Raw genomic sequence first — 12,740 nt, 5'->3', positions numbered from 1 at the left:
CCCCCCCAGTTCCAACCCCTTGCCATGGGCAGGGACACCTTCCACTAGACCAGGTTGCTCCAAGCCCCATCCAGCCTGGCCTTGAACGCTGCCAGGGATGGGGCAGCCACAGCTTCTCTGGGCAACCTGTGCCAGTGCCTCACCACTCTCATAGTAAATGATTTCTTCCTAATGTCATCCTAATGTTTCTAAATCTTCCCTGTTTAAAAAGGCCATGGTTACCTTGCAAATTGATCTCTGAAGTAGACACATCCCTGGATTTCTTCTGTTTCCTGTCACTCACGATGCTCAGTTGGGTTTTTGAGCATCTAAAGTATGCTAGGATCACAGGAAATTCAGGTTGGCAGGAGTGTTCATCTGCATCTGTTTTCTCGTTCTAGTGTTGTATATGGAAAGCTTTTAAGGGCTTGAAATGGCTACATGTGTCTGTGTGTCTGTCCCTGTATCAGCATCTGTGTTTCCTTCCTGCGCTGTATTGGTGTCCTGCCTGTACACACGTGTCTGTGTGTGCAGTCTTTGACGCTGGAAAATAAACAGTGCTGGACTCCTTCAGAGCTGACACTGTCAAATACAGAGTACAGGAGCCTTTGTAAGGCTGGAACTGAAGGGTAAAAGAGAAAGACCATGAAGGAGAGATGTCTGGGTTGTGCCTTGCCCTGCCCTGCCTTGCCCTGCTTGCTCTGTCACCTTGACAGGCCATGGCACTGGAGGGCAGGGCTGTTAAACTGGAGAGCCCTTGACACACGGGGAACTATCTCATGCTTGAGCAGTGCCTACACTAACCAGTGCCTACACCAGCCAGTGCCTACACCAGCCAGTGCCTATGCTAACCAGTGCCTATGCCAACCAGTGCCTATGCTAAGCAGCGCCTATGCTAAGCAGCGCCTATGCTAAGCAGCGCCTATGCTAACCAGCACCTACGCTAACCAGTGCCTACGCTAACCAGTGCCTATGCTAACCAGTGCCTATGCTAACCAGTGCCTACGCTAACCAGTGCCTACGCTAACCAGTGCCTATGCTAACCAGTGCCTACGCTAAACAGTGCCTATGCTAACCAGTGCCTATGCTAACCAGCACCTACGCTAACCAGCGCCTACGCTAACCAGTGCCTACGCTAACCAGTGCCTATGCTAACTAGTGCCTATGCTAACCAGTGCCTACGCTAACCAGTGCCTACACCAACCAGTGCCTATGCTAACCAGCGCCTACGCTAACCAGTGCCTGTGCTAACCAGGGCCTGTGCTAACCAGGGCCTGTGCTAACCAGCTCTGGTGCAGCAGTGTTTTTCTTTCAAAGCATGCATCTCTTTATACCTCTCTTCCCCTCTCCTCTCCATTTTTGCTCATCTGGCAGGTTGATGTCCCCTGGCTCAGTAGTTGCACATTACAGACATATCCCCCCATCTGGGATGGTGACAGCAAAGGCCAGCTGACGACCCCATCCCACCACAGCTCATCCCAGCCCTGTGTATGCTGGATTTCCTACATCTGCCTCTCTTCTGCACCCATAACTGCAAAAATCTTCCTTGTTTTCCATGTCTAAATCCTCTCACTGATGTGACCAGTAGCTTAAAACCCATCATCAAGCAGCACAAAAGCAAAGAAAACTCAGGCCCCTCTTGTGTCTGCTTGCTTGGGGACCAAATCCCAGAGACACGATCCCCATCTTCCTTCCCTTCAACCCAAATTCATCCTTTCTGTCGATTGCTGTCGTTAATGATCAGACCTTAAACACAAATTGAGCGGGCATAGTTGCTGCCAAAAATAAACACAATCACAGCTCATTAAATCAAAAGTGAAGCCTCCTGTGCAACTTCCTAAACTAGGGCATATTCTAGCCCACTCTGGAATGACAGGTTGGGGCTAATAATAAGATTATGATCCTCTTCATTAGCAAGTATTTTGTTACACCAAAAATCTCGTGAATGGATATGTCTATCTTGGCAAAATGTGAGAATCCCAGCCTTTGATCTCAAACCTCCATTTAGCATCACTGCTTTAAAAAGACAGATTTATTTTAAGGCCTCTGCGCTCATCTTCCATGGGAAAAAGTGCCAGGGAGGCAACGCTTGCCTGGGAAGAGCAGCTGCTCGTTGGGGTTCAGCTTGTTTGAGCTGCATCCCTGTGACTGACGTGGGGGAGCCGCTGTCCCCCCACAGTGGTACCTGACTGCCTGACAGCTCCTTCCCTGGAGCGTGAATGGAAGGGCAGAGGGAGACTGCAATGTTTTGACTGGAGAAAGGGTGGCTGAGTGTGCAGTGTTGAGGAGGAGCGTTAGCAAAAGCAATGTATACCAGTGCAAGGGTGAATAAGTGTATTTAACACATTAATGCTGAATATTCAAGGTACATTCCTTCCAGGTGCTGCATGGTGAAGTGCAGTATCAGCCCCTGAACACAAGGGTTGGGGGGCTCACCCCACCGTACTGATGGGGCAGTGGTGGCCCTGGCACGTTTTAACTTGGGCAGACTCCCACAATCCCAAGCAATGGTGCCAGCCATGAGCCGATCCGCACGGTTCGGTGACTGGCTGCTGGTCCTGGGCTAGGGTGTGAGATGGATCCTGCTCATGTAGGTTCCTTTGGGATGGAGGCATTCTGCCCAAACCCTGGGCAAGAAGCTGTGGAGCGTTTTCTCCTCAAGCCAAGGCATAAATCCCGAGTAATCCTCTAAATGTGTTTGTCATGTGGGGAACAATCCCAGATGTATTTATTTATTTGCCCCCAGCGCAGAGCATCGCTGCCTTTTCTTGTCTTCCACAGGCAGAGGAGGAGCAGCATGAAATTTCAGGCAGGCAGAAGAGAACGAAAACGTTCCTGTTATCCAGTTTGAAGATTGCCACCTCCAGTTTACCCCTACGCTCATGCTCTGCCTTTTGTGTGGGCAGGGATGTTTCCCTTGGAGGGAGTGGGGAGTTGCATCTTGTGCATTTGATTGATTGGGTGACATGGGAGAAACCAGGGGGGGTTTAGGCAGAAGCAAACCCATACAAGCAGCTCAGCATTCAGCAGCCCCAGACACTGGCTGTGGAGTGCAAAGACAAGTGCGACAGCCAGTGTTTTCAGGGCTTAGGGCACAAAAACGTGACTTGCCTTTCACCAGCTGAATTCTTCATTTGCAATAAAGATGAGGATGATACCAGTGTCTGAGCTCAGCCTCCTCTCCAAATAACATGTGTGTGCTCAGCTGGATTAAGCTAACTTCAGAGACTGGAAGTCATAATAACAGTCTTTTACAGGACAGCCTTTCTGCTTGTCTAATACTATTATGCTCTGTGCTGAAAAGCATTCCGGAGTACTTGGAGTGCTATGCTGGCTGTGAGGTTGCTTAGCAGATAGTACCGGCTTGTCTCAAGGAAGCACATTTTCTCATTATTTTTCAGCTTAAAGGGGAAGTTTAGAAGGAGAAGTGGAAATATTAACAGTGAGAAGGATTTGGTCATGCTGTGTGCCTTTCTGTGAGTTTCTTCTGGTGCCTTGTGAGCTTTATCTTCATTTCCTGTGTCTCAAATGGTTATTTGAACTCTGTGATGGCTGGAACAGAAATCCGTGAGGACTACTGACACTGGGCACCTGATTCTCCACTTTGCTTTTCCATGGGTTTACACCACCATGACACCATAAGCTGATTCAGGTCCCACTTACTTGAAGTCTCTTAAAAATAATCAAAGTCCTCTGGGGAAAAAGTCCTACAGAGAAAGCAAATCTTGGCATTGGTATTGTGGCTGGGCACCAGGTGCCCATGAAAGCCTCTCCATCACTGCCCTCCTCAGCTGGACAGGGCAGGGAAAACATAATGAAAGGCTTGTAGGCAGGGAGAGCTCACTCACCAGTTGCTGTCACAAGCAAAACAGACTTAATTAAATCAGAGTAGGATAATGAGAAATAGAAACCAAATCTTAAATCACTTTCCCCCCCAAGCCTTCCCTTCTTCCTGGTATTAAATTTACTCACAAATGCTCTATCTTCTCCACGCCAGGGGGACAGGGAATGGGGGCTGTGGTCAGTTCATCACACGTTGTCTCTGCTGCTCCTTGCTCCTGAGGACGTATGTCATTACCACAGCTCTCACCTCTGTAGTGGCCCTGAACATTGTGGTGCCCGTAGGATGCTTGCTTTTCCTCCTCTGCTACCTTGCCATATGTGCGGAGTGTGCTGACTCCATCCTCCCTTCTTTGACCAGCAACACACAAAATTCCAAACACCAAACCCACTGTTTTTCATGGTAGGTGTGTAATTCTCCCTGGGAAACCCCACAAGAACCTTGCTCTGATGCTGCTGTCTGGAGAAAATAGACATCCTTGCTTACTCTGCATGGGGTGCAACCCAGCAGCCAAGCTGGCCCCACTTTAAAGGATGTCCCAAAACATGCTTGGTGCAGGACATTGCTCATCCCAAATCCTACCTCTGCTCTCCTGTGGTCGAGTGATGACATATGGTCCATCGTGGATTGCTCTTCCTCCCCCCAGGACACTAAAGCCTGATTTGTTTTTCCCCAGGGCTGAATCCCATCTATCCATATGTCTTCATCTTATTCTTCTTAATCTAGCTCGTGGCTGTGCCTTCTGTTTTCCTTGAATTAAAGAAATAAAATAAAATAGCTATCTGTCATTACGTGCTTTCATTCCTACCTTTAACGATGCGGTCGCTTTTGTAGCTATTCCGTGTAAATTGCTCATAGGCTACTTTCTTTCTTAACCTCCAACCACAGCTTTGTGCTTTGGAGGTAGTTATTATCTTAAACAACTTGGTAGCATCAATCTGTTTCTTTCCTAGAGGCTTCTTTATACTTTGATGAGAAATCCACTAAGTTTCTTTTGCTTTGTAGCAAAGGCCAAGTCTGGCTTTTTTTCCCCTCATCTGAAAGCACCCATGAATGAACTGCATTTCTCTTTTTCCATCTTTGCACTGTTCTCCTAATAATTTCATGACCTGACTTTACAGAATATTTCCAATGAGATTGTCCTGGAGGCGCCTGCAGCACCGGAATGTTTTTCACAAATCCAGTCTCTTGGGATGTATATTTTCCTCACCCTTCTGACACACTTTAAACATTGAATTTTTCTTGCTTTCATTACCTTTGTGAGGCACTTGTGCAGTTAATTTCAGCAAATTCAATCCTTATTCATCCATGTGCTGTTCTTTTATTTAGCCTTTTGTATCAGGCTTTTTAAAATCCTGTCTATAATCGTTCTTCCCCTGGATCCAGATCTGTATTTTAAAAAGCCAAAACCTTCCCAAAAACCGTCCCTCACCTCAGATTTAGGAAACTAAACCCGGGAAAGTGAATAAACCAAGAAACTACCATGTTTTCTTGCTATATTTAGTGCTGCATTGAGTTTTTCTGTCAATTCACATCCCTTTTCTTTGAGGTTGCTCAGAAATGACCATGGAGACTGTGGCATGCCCAGTAAGACCCTCTCTGTTCCCCACTGAAGGCTGAGAGAGTTGCATTCCCCCTGAACAACTCTGTGCTTAGGGTGGGACATAGTGCAGAAACTTGGTAAGCTCTCGCTGGAGAACCCAGTAGACGGCGCCATGGTTTAACTGGAGCCACGGACCGCTTGGATAGGTATTTCCCTGAGAAATGAAAGATAGGGGAGAGAGAGACTGAAAGCAGCCATCATTTCTGGGCACTGCTTGTCCTCCCTCCATGGCTTTCATTACAAAACCAAGCTCTAGCAAGAACAATGATAATAACTTTGGCCTGGCTGGGGCCCAATCTCCTTTCCTGAAGACATGATTTGATAATCTGGAGCAGCAGGTTCCTCATGTGTGTCCAGTGTGGACTGCTGAGGGGAGAAAATAGCATTAAGAGAGCTGGGGACCTTCCACCTGGGACGGCCTGGAAGAGTGAGGGACGGAGGGAGGAATGTCAGCCTGTGAACTGCCAAATAATTAAACCTCCATGTGCTATAGCCTGTCTGCTCTGCGCCATGCATGGCATGAGGGAGAGCAGTGGAGCCAGAACACACCACTGCAGGAACATGGAGTAATTGGAGAGCGGGTGGCAGTGGCCTCTATCCACCAGTTTGTCCTCCTTGAGGTCCTGCAAGTACAGGGGCAAAGCCCAGCCCCACCACTGTGCTGGGGCGACATCAGGGAGGGCTGAGGATGGTCTTGGCCTTTCCCTGCTCCTTGCCAGCAAGGCTTTCTACTCATTGATGCCTCAAGCTGCTTGCTGTCCTTGCACAGTCTGGCAGAGACCATAAGGATGTGTTCCAGTTAGTTTTGGTGCTGTTTTGGGGAAAGAAGAGTTAGCTTTCAGAGAGCTAGATAAATACTGTGCAGTATTACACTAGGTAGAGAGAACTGCCTCGCAGCTGCTCTGCCTTCCTCTCTTTGAAGGTCTCCACCACTCATGGCCTCGGTGGCCCAGAGGAGGTGCTCGAGGTGGCTGATTTCCTTCTGTCTGCCCACAGACGCCACACTTGTCACCAGTCATGACCACACATGACTCCCCTCTCCTGCAAGGAGGTGTTGTGCTCCCCCAGAGCATCCTGTTGCTGTAAGGGAAGCCTGCTCTTCCTGGCCGAGACCAGCAAAGTGGCTTTGTGGGACTGATGTCCCCCATGCAAGCTTGGCCTGATGAAAAGAGCTTTGTTCCCTCACTGCCTGCTCTTGTTGGCGTTGAAGAAACCTGGCCTCCAGCTGTGGCAATACTGGTTTTAAAGACAGAGGTGGCTGGCATAGCCTTTGCTCTGTGGTTGAGAAGCCGCTGGGTGGTCCCTCATGTGATGAATTAGTTAATGTGTGAAGAGGTCAGAAGAAGGAGTAAAGCACCGAGCATTTCTCTCACCTTCTGAGGATAATGCATTTTAAAGATCAGCTTGGGTTTGCCTGCAATGTGATTTGTATAATTATTTAAAGCCTGTTAGCATATTTTCCTCAAGGGATGGAAAATCCTCAGCAAAAGGATCCGTACACCAGAACAGAGATCTCTGTTGTATGCTGAAGGTCTGTGCTCACACCCAGCCACCAGCATCAGCCCCAGCACTCTGTACAGTGCAAATACCATGCAAATACCCACCTTCCCAGCTCCAGAAGAAGCTCATGTCAGCTTTTTCTCCACATCTACAAATCTTCAGTCACCAAGGGGCACTTTGTAGGGCAGCTGGGGCTATAAATGGAAGGTACCTAATATGAAGAAGGCTTTATGAGACAGTTCTCAACCTCAGCCCTTTCCAAGTCTGTGCTTAGTTGTGTGTGCCTGCATAGTGCAAGGTGGGATAATGTTGACATATCCAGAGAAGAACATCTGGGTCTCTTGTTGATGCCCAAGGAAGAGCCTTCTGCTCCACGTGTCTCATCTCCACACAGCTGCACAGTGGAAGACTGCATGAGGATGTGCAGAGAAGATGTGGAAGCTGAACTGACTGGATCCTAGGTGCTCTTGCTCTGCCTGAAACAGTTGCTTGCTCTAATTTACTAAGCTGTGACAAACAGCATGTGCAAAGCTGATCCCCATACTGCTGAAATCCCAAGGGATGGTGCTTCTCCCTTCTTCATCGCCTTTCCCATAGAGTGCCAGCTTGCCAGTTCTGGCATCTCTGAGTCTGACCTGCAACCTCCCATTTAAAGGGGAAAAAGCTCTTGATGGTTCTCAGCTTCGAGAGAAACAACTTTGTTTCATGTGAGTAGAAGTGTGTTGGGCAGGGTCAGATGGCAGAAGCAGGACTTCTCTTCAGCATCTGCATTGTACCTAGAAGGTGTTACACAGGAAACAAGATGTACCTGGCACAAGCTCCTCCTTTCATCTCCTTCTGTTACACTGAGCAATGAGCACTACAGAGGTGCTAGCAGCTGCAGCCATGGTGGCTGTGGGGCAGGCTGGAAATGTTTCGGACTGGTGTGAGAGGGTACTAGGGCTTTCCTGTCCTTGGCATCATTCATGCTGGTTTCTCTATGGGGAGCCTCACTCGAAATGGGCTGCAGGCTGTCTCACAGCTTAGATGCTGGGAGTGCAACAGGGACCCCGCTTCCCCTGGCTGGGGAACCACGTTCCCACTTGGGTGTACACATGCCACCAGGTTTTCCCAGTGCCGCTTAGTGCTGCAGGTGCTGATGCATCCATGTACTGGAGCTGGCACCACTTTGCTTTGTCTGCGCTGGTGTCTGCAGCACCTATTTTTTTCACAGCAGCACAAATAGCAGGGACATTGCTTAGATTTGCTCTGACATTGTAACAGGGGACCCCAGAGACTGATGCTGTTTGCACTGGCACGGCCCAACGTCCTCGTGGCATTTGAGCTGGGTCACCGCAGATCCAAATTGCTGTTGATTTTTATTTCATGTTTGCTCATGAAAGCTGGACTCAAGGCTCAGCTGGGGCACGGTGGCTGGTTTCCATGAGGTTTACCCTTTAGCCAGTTTTACAGCTGAGTTGGCCAAGGTGCAAAGAGGTCAAGAGCCCCAAGTGAAACAGGCTGAACGGGCAGCTCATTAAGGGCTGACTCCAGACCCATGTTCCCAGCCCTCTGCTCTAATCACCAGGCAAGATGTGGGAGAGCCTCATGGGGCTGATGCTGGTGAGAGAAGAGTCAACAGATTTATTTTGCAGCTTTATTAGCAAAGTGAAGTAAAGCCAGCGTGCCTGACTCCATTATTGAAGCAGTAATCTCTGTGTGCTTACATCCAGAGCTTCCCAGCCATTTAAATAAGAGGCTGAACAATAAAATATGCTAGGTCTGGAATGGCTGAAGTAGGAGGTAAGCCGTCTAATTGGACAAGTTGTGGCGGGAATCTCACCCCAGGGTTCTGTCCCTTGGGATTAACAGTTTGCTGACATCTGGGTTGTGTGGCACTGCTGCCTTGCCCTGTGTCCCACCAGAGCTAATGGCAAGGAGCCAAGGAAGAAAAAGAGTCCTCAAACTCATACAATAGGGACGATGAAGATTTTTCTGCTGTCGACATGGAGGCCTTCGGGAAAAAGAAACTGGCAGCTTCCACCCAGAGACATATGGTTGTGACTTCTCTTGGCTTGCAGAGCCACAGAAGAAAAAAGTGGGGATGGGAAAATACAGTCTCTTCTGCTGATACCAGGAGCTGTCCTGACAGAGACACCCCACATGCTGTCACTGTCTTGTCCTATGAAATTTTAAAGGCTGGGAGTCTTATGTCTTAGGCTCTACAGAGGCATGTGGATGGGACGGGTTGATGGGCCAAGGCCAGTTGAACCAGTGAGGTTCAACAAGGTCCTGCACATGAGCCACAACACCCCCATGCAATGCTACAGGCTTGGGAAAGAGTTGCTGGAAATCTGCTCATCGGAAAAGGACGTGGGAATGCTGATTGACAGCTGAACATGAGCCAGCTTGTGCCCAGGCAGCCAAGAAGGCCAACGGCATCCTGTCCTGTATCAGCAACAGTGTGGCCAGCAGGGCCAAGGCAGTGATCATCCCCCTGTACTGGCACTGGTGAGGCTGCACCTCTAATCCTGTGTTCAGTTCTGGGCCCCTCACTACAAGAGAGACATTGAGGTGCTGGAGCTGGTCCAGAGAAGGGCAACAAAGCTGGTAAAGGATCTGGAGCACAAGTGTGATGAGGAATGGCTGAGGGAACTGGGGTGTTTGGGCTGGAGAAAAGGAGGCTCAGGGGGACCTTATTGCTCTCTGCAACTACCTGAAAGGAGGTTGTAGTGGGGTGGGGGTTGGTCTCTTCTCCCAAGTAACAAGTGATAGGACAGGAGATAACGGCCTCTTGTAGCGCAGCCAGGCTGTGCCAGGGGAGGTTCAGATTGAAATTAGTAAAAATTTCTTCACCGAAAGGGTGCTCAGGCATTGGAACAGGCTGCACAGGGAAGTGGTGGAGTCACTGTCCCTGGAAGTATTTAAAAGACATGTAGATGTGGTGCTTAGGGGCATGGTTTAGGGGTGAACATGGCAGTCTCAGGTGTACAGTTACACTTGATGATCCTAAATGTCTTTTCCAGCCTAAATGATTCTATGATTCTATGTCAACTGCTTGGGATGGCCCCTTTGTGAAGAATGCACGAGCCCCTTTTGAACAGAGCATTCTCTCCTGTTTTGGCAAAGCAGTCCCAGGTCCATCTTTGCCCAGGCATGTGCCTGCGTTTGTGACATGCCAGGGCCTTGGGGGAAGGCTTCTGCTTCTGCCTGTGTGCTTTCCCAGCTGCAGGCAACACTGAGCCCTCAGCCGCTGCTAGGGAAAACTAGATTAATTTTCCTGAAATAAGGTACTGAACTAGTTAAGAGAAAGGGGGAGCAGCTAGAATTTGGAGGAATTGCCGTCAATTTCTTTCTCTTTTTCTGTGAACAAGACAATGCCGGTTACTAATTTAGGTGCAGACCTTTGGTGGCTACTAGATAGGTGAGATATGCCCCACTATCAGCCAGTTGTCATGAATTTGTGCTTGCCTCTCCTTCTGGTAATCCATCAACATGAAACCAAGTCACCACCACAGCTCCTGTCTTCCTGCTTCCTCTTTTCCTTGTGATCCTCTTGGAGCCATTTACTGATGCAGATGATAAAATGAACATGGGGAAGTAAAAAGAAAAAAGCATCCCAATGGGCTAAAGCCAAGGGACTGAAGTGGACACACAGGCTGAGGATGCCCTGGGAGCAGAGTCTCACATGGGCTCAGAGCCTGCCGTAAATCTAACCAAAGCACTCAGCCTGTTTTGAAATCCACCCACAGCCTTTACTTTTCACAAACTCGGGGAGAAAATGGCAAATTAATCCTTTTTTTAAAAAGGATGAGTCGGTTCCCTGTCATTCTCCACGCGGCTCAGGATCTGATAGTTCCTGCTGCATAAATACAGATTGTTTCTTTTCACAACTTCCCTTTCATCAGACTGCTAGGGAGGCCTGGAGGTTGTTAAAAAATGTGAAGGAGACTTGCTTCCCAATTAAGGTCAATCTCTTTTATCAGAGTCTTTGCATATAAACCTCACTTTCAGAAGGATTTCTATGAACTCCATCCCCAGCTCTGACAAACTGGGAGATGCCCAGATCTCTGAAGAAGCCGAAGAAGCATCTGACTTCTTTCTCGGCTCACAGCGCAAAGCAGGGATAGGATCTGTCATGATGACTGAGAACATGTCACAACGATCTGTTTGCGTTCTTCAGGAAAGAAAAACATCTTTCTCACCGCGAGCTGTAAGCTAATTTGGAGATTTTGGAAGCTGACATGCAACCTGATTAAAATGACCTCGGGCCAACCATTCTTAGGCAGCTCGACAATTAAAGTCTAGACCTATCTGCAGCTCAGGGATTTTTTCCTTCAAATCCCTTTCAGGGAGGAAACAGTTCTGTGTTTTTATTTTTAAATCTACATATTTGGAATTTTTCTCTTACACTTTGCTTCTACTGTAGCAGAATGTGCTAAGGGGATCTATATTTCTTCACATTCTGAGCAGATGAAACTCGTACACAGAAGCCCCAGTTTCTTGCCTGCTGGAAAAATATACTGAATATCCAAGGACATAATACATGAATAAACTCAAGGACTTTAAGAAACACCCAAGGCACTCTGTGGCCTACATAACGTGGGCCTCCAAGGTAGAAATGTTGCTCCCTCAATTTTCCAAAGTCGGTGGATATTTCTGTGATGACTATCGTACTACTACTGGATTCACTTTTCGGCTTTTTTGCAATTAGTTAAGCACTGGGATTGGTTTATTAATCCACTGAGTTTTTGTGAACACAGCAATTTCTCAAGCAGCAAGCAATGAAAAATAAATGGGTGCCTCCTGGCAGGATGTTTGTCAGACCATGAGCAACCCCCACGTTTAATTCAGTGGCTTGGGGACACTTGGTAATTTATCCGTGAATGTTTTAATGCATGTTTCTTTAAAAAATCACTGTCATGGGTCATTCAGCCAAGGTAAATCCAGGAGAGATTTCTCTTCTCCTTTGCTGCTTTGGCTCAGCTTGGACCATCAGCTGATTTCTAGCTTGTCAACGGGCTGAACTGATTGACAACCTGTGTTTTGCTAATGCTCTTCACAGTGTAATGAGATCCCCTAAACGGCTTTATTTATTAATTCAAATTACATACTTTTGAATTACATGCTAAACTGGAGTAACTTGCAGACTAACTTTTCAGCATCACTGAAATATCCTGTACAGCTAAGGTTGTTTAATACCAGTCCATAGAACCATAGAATCACAGAATGATGGAATGATTTCAGCTGGAAGGGACCTTAAAGCTCCTCTAGTTCCAACCCCCTTGCCACAGAGACACCTTCCACTAGACCAGGTTGCTCCAAGCCCCTTCCAACCTGGCCTTGAACACTGCCAGGGATGGGGCATTCACCACTTCTTTGGGCAACCTGTGCCAGTGTCTCACCACCCTCACAGTAAAGAATGTCTTCCTAATGTCTAATCTATATCTCCCCTTTGTCAGTTTAAAGTCATTCCCTCTTGTCCTGTCATGACATGCCCTTGCAAAAAGTCCCTCTTCAGAAGTTTTGTAGGCCTCTCCAGGCACCTGAAGCTGCTCTAAGGTCTCCCCAGAACCTTCTCTTCTCCAGGCTGAACAACTCCAACTTTCTCAGCCTGTCTTCATAGAAGAGGTGATCCAGCAGATCATCTTCATGGCCTGCTCTGGACTCACTCTAACAGATCCATGTTCATATGTTGAGGATCCCAGAGCTGGATGCAGTATCCAGGTGAGGTCTCAAAAGAGCAGAGTAGAGTGAGAGAAATCACTTCCCTCTACCTGCTGGTCACATTCCTTTTGATGCATAACCAGAATCAAAAGGAGGTTCCAGACCACTGCA

This window comes from Pezoporus wallicus, unplaced genomic scaffold (genome assembly GCF_028554395.1).
Source record: "Pezoporus wallicus isolate ANWC-B61680 ecotype Strahan unplaced genomic scaffold, APGP_CSIRO_Pwel_v1 contig_2543, whole genome shotgun sequence".
NCBI classification, from domain to species: domain Eukaryota; kingdom Metazoa; phylum Chordata; class Aves; order Psittaciformes; family Psittacidae; genus Pezoporus; species Pezoporus wallicus.
This window is presented reverse-complemented; position numbering follows the sequence as displayed.